Raw genomic sequence first — 3,977 nt, 5'->3', positions numbered from 1 at the left:
GTTTGTCTTAAATAGTTATATAATTACATATTTATCCCCACTTACTTCATTTTTATTTATTAATTTAAAATTATTTAAATAATTTCCATTTAAAAGTAGAATTGACAACTGTATAATAAATTTGTCGTGTTAGTGTTAAATTTTTTAACACAAATAACTATTTATATTAAAAATATTCATATTCATTTCAAATTTGTGTCTATCGAAATACGCAGATCACGCCTTACCTTCTCTTTCCATGCGCACTTTCATCAAGCTCTCTTCTAAATAGAAAACATACAATCGATTTTATTGCTTTATAATAAATAATAACAACTTCTAATCCTCAATATATTCAGATCTTTCTTAAAACACACACACACACACACAAACAAACCGATAGTGATTCATCTTCCTAATCAACAAAGAGAAGAAAAATAAAAATTTTGAATCAAGATTTCATTTTTTATGAGATCAAAATATAAGGAAAGATGTTTAGGAAGAATTGTGGGGAATCTGGTAAAGTGGATGTTAATCAAGCACATAGCATATAACAATCATGAAAATTGAGCTAGAAGTGATTTTCGTGAGGTTCTCTTAGGTGTTTGTTTAGGGTTAACATCAATTATCAAGCGAATTAACAAAAGGATCATTCAACAAATTAGGGCCCAATAATATAAAATTTCAATTGTTAAATTTGGAAAAGTTAAGTAATTATGATTGGGCAGTCAATAACGCCTCAGCCATTTCTGTAGTTTGGCTTGGTTAAGATCTCACCACCCTTTACCTATTAACCACAACTAATCAAGTGTGTTACCCCTGCAGAAATACCTCCAATAAGAAACAAGACCAACAGGTTTCCCAAGGCATTTTGTTCCGGTCCCTACATAAGTAAAAAAACACACACAAAGATCAATTAATGAATCTTAGAATTCTATAACAACGGAAAAAGTTTTTGGTTCTTTTAACAAACCCACCTTGTAACCTTTGGGTGCAGAAGTGAGAACACAAATAGTGAGGTAGCCATTGGATAACCCCAAGAAAGATGTTAACATTATCATCCAACCCTGCCTCCCATACTTTGCGGTGAAATAAAATGCTGGTATAAGTAAAAAACGACAAATAGTTGCCATTGTGAGCAACTTTCGGGACTCCAACTTTACGGGACGTTTGGTTGAGGAGAAATTTTTTGAATACTAGGGAAGTGTAATTACTAGGGAAATGGTTGGAAAGTGAGTTTAGTAGGAAAATATAAAAAAAGTTGTTTGGTTGACCAAAATATTACCAGAAAAATTTATTTAAATTTGCAAAATCTATGTTTGGGAGAAACTTCGCACCAGGTTTTTCACTTCCCCAGTTATCTCAAAATACCACATCTCAAGTGGTATTCTGTAACAGTAAATTTCATCAAAAAATTAACACAAAAGTCATTTCTCCATCTATCCTATTTGCCTAGTATTTTTTTCAAAAACATGAACCAAACGTTGTATTTTTCAATATTCACTTACACTTTCCCATCAATCCCAAAATAAATCTTCTACCAAACACTACATTAGGGTTTTCAAGAGTGGAATGTATCCTCCCATCAGATCACACCCATTATTATCATTTTGGCACATATTGTGTCTTATCCTAGTATATTGTGTCTGGTCATAAAGGAACAAGAAAATGGGTGTGCAAGAGATTTTTATGCTTGAAAAGAAGCAAGAAAAAAATGAAATAAAGAATATACCAAGTTCCCAAACTGTGTGATCCAGTATCTTCTGATAAGAATCCAGGGAAAATAGCACATATATTAGGAACAAATGAAGTGCATAATCAATGTTTTCCAACACCAATTGCATGTTTCCTAATATATGTGCTATTTTCCCTGGATTCTTATCAGAAGATACTGGATCCTTATCAGAAGATACTGGATCACACAGTTTGGGCTATTTGTTTTGCATCATCCTCAGCCTGGAAAAATCATAATCATCAGAATAGAAAAACAGTTTTGGATCCTTCAGATGTTGCGTTTAAACGGTAGTACTTCACTATTGGTAATTTTGGAAAGACATAGACATAGAGAAGAATGCAAAGAAGCTCAAAGAATGTTGATATAGCAAAGAACAGAACTGCAGGGGCAGTATAATGATAAGTGATTAGTAAGTAGTAACTAAATTGTATGAGAGTCTGTACAACAGTCATAATTGTATATAGTTCAATGACAGTAAACAAGAACTGGAACAATCATCATAGAATTTTGATAAGTAGAAAGAATTGCAATTGCTGGTCTAATTTACCATCTAACTGCAATCTCATACGAACCCATATATTAAGTTAACATGGTACTAAAAAGGGAAAACCCCAATGCATAGGGCTCCTCAACTTTGAGGGGATAGGGGGAGAGTCGAATATATCCAACCTTAATATTATATTTTAGCAGAGAGTCTCTTTGCCAAACTCGAACCTGTGGCCTTCCCTTCAAAAGAAACAACTTTCCATGGCTCAAGGCTCACCTTCTAAGAGTCTGAGTTAACAAGATACTAAAAGAATTAATTCCACAATGTTAAAGGAACTACAATCCAATTTCATTTATATTGCAAGGAAAACAGCCATAATCTTCAATAAGCCACATAATCATGAATATCTTCATGACTTGTGGGAAAATAGAGTTGAAAAATCTAGTTTCAAACTTATTCCTGACAAAATTGACAGAACACAAATAGAGCCTAGTAAAACTAGTATAAAAGCTAAATTGTGTCCATATTAACCAATAATTCATAAACTCTGAATTATCATATGCTTCAATGTTAAGCACGGGAGAGTTGAACTTACTAGCTCCTTTTGTTAAGACTATTGATACGGACCAACCTGTTATGGACCCATATAAGGGGCCCATTAAGTGACAGGCCCAACAAGGGGCAATCCAAGACCTGAATCAATAATAATCATGGATAGATATCCATCAAGGATACTAATCCTAATACGACAGCATAGCAAGCAGGCCTGAGCCCTTATTAGAGGCACCAAAGACCCATCTACGCTACCCACAGGTAATCTCTATAAAATACAAGGTAAATCCTAAAGGTACGTTACGCTCTCTCTTTTACTGTTATGCTGCCACTGTGCGCGCACACACACCCCATTTGCTAACGCCGTTATAGTATTTTGTGCACAGTGATCTGCTTGACTCAAGGGTATCTCCTTCATAGATACCTTGGAGAAGGCACCAGATCCAAGACAAACATACCAGCCTATTGGGATGGACATCTCTGTCCCAAGGACAGAACATTGGCACCGTCTGTTGGAAACTCCTTCTCTGAATTTGAAGTTCCCACCAATCTGAAGAAGGATGGCAATCCAAACAAGGAGCAGTAGACAGCAGCCACCCCAAAACCAGAACCAACCCCTAGATCCAGTTTTGGAAGAGGCAAATTAGCCTCAACACCATTTACGAAACGATGTGGATTATGATCACGTCCATGTCAGTGAAGATGTCTCAGACACCGCTTCCACTCCAGCGCGTCATGATAGGGGTGCTGATCCAATTATGGCTCCAGTAAGGAACAACCAATCAGCCGATCCAGACACTCGGCTGGCTCAAAATGCATTTGCTGCGATTATGCAGCGAATTCCAGAGTTGGAAAATCGCAATAACCTTCAGCGGCAACAAGATTTCCAGATGATACGAGAGGAAAATAACAGGGGAATGCGAGACCTGAAACAACGCTTAACAGAGCTAACTGGACCAGGGGCAACAGAAAATGAAGGCCAGCGTGCCAATGGTCGGGAAGAAAAATGCGACTTGGTTCATCAGAACTGGGTTGCTGAGGTGGAAAACCGTGAAAGGCCCAATCCGAAGAACACAACGAACCCGAACCTGGAAAACCAGATGGGGGGTGGCCAAAATGCTGCTATGCAAGCCGTGAATCAAAACCACTTAGCACAAGCTAATGGGCAGAGGGACCGGGATGTGATCCACACCAACCAAAATGCTCAGATCATCAGAGGACGCA

At 37.1% G+C, this 3,977-nt stretch overlaps 1 pseudogene; it reads right to left on the bottom strand.

The window, feature by feature from the left end:
- Positions 1-752: 752 nt before the first annotated feature.
- LOC133283884 (equilibrative nucleotide transporter 3-like) lies at positions 753-3,231 on the bottom strand (annotated as a pseudogene).
- Positions 3,232-3,977: the final 746 nt, after the last annotated feature.

The sequence above is a fragment of the Gastrolobium bilobum genome, unplaced genomic scaffold (genome assembly GCF_033153095.1).
Source record: "Gastrolobium bilobum isolate Gb01-03AN ecotype WA unplaced genomic scaffold, APGP_CSIRO_Gbil_v1 utg28738, whole genome shotgun sequence".
NCBI classification, from domain to species: Eukaryota; Viridiplantae; Streptophyta; class Magnoliopsida; order Fabales; family Fabaceae; genus Gastrolobium; species Gastrolobium bilobum.
Note: the sequence above shows the minus strand (reverse complement) of the source record. Positions and strands in the feature narration are given on the sequence as shown.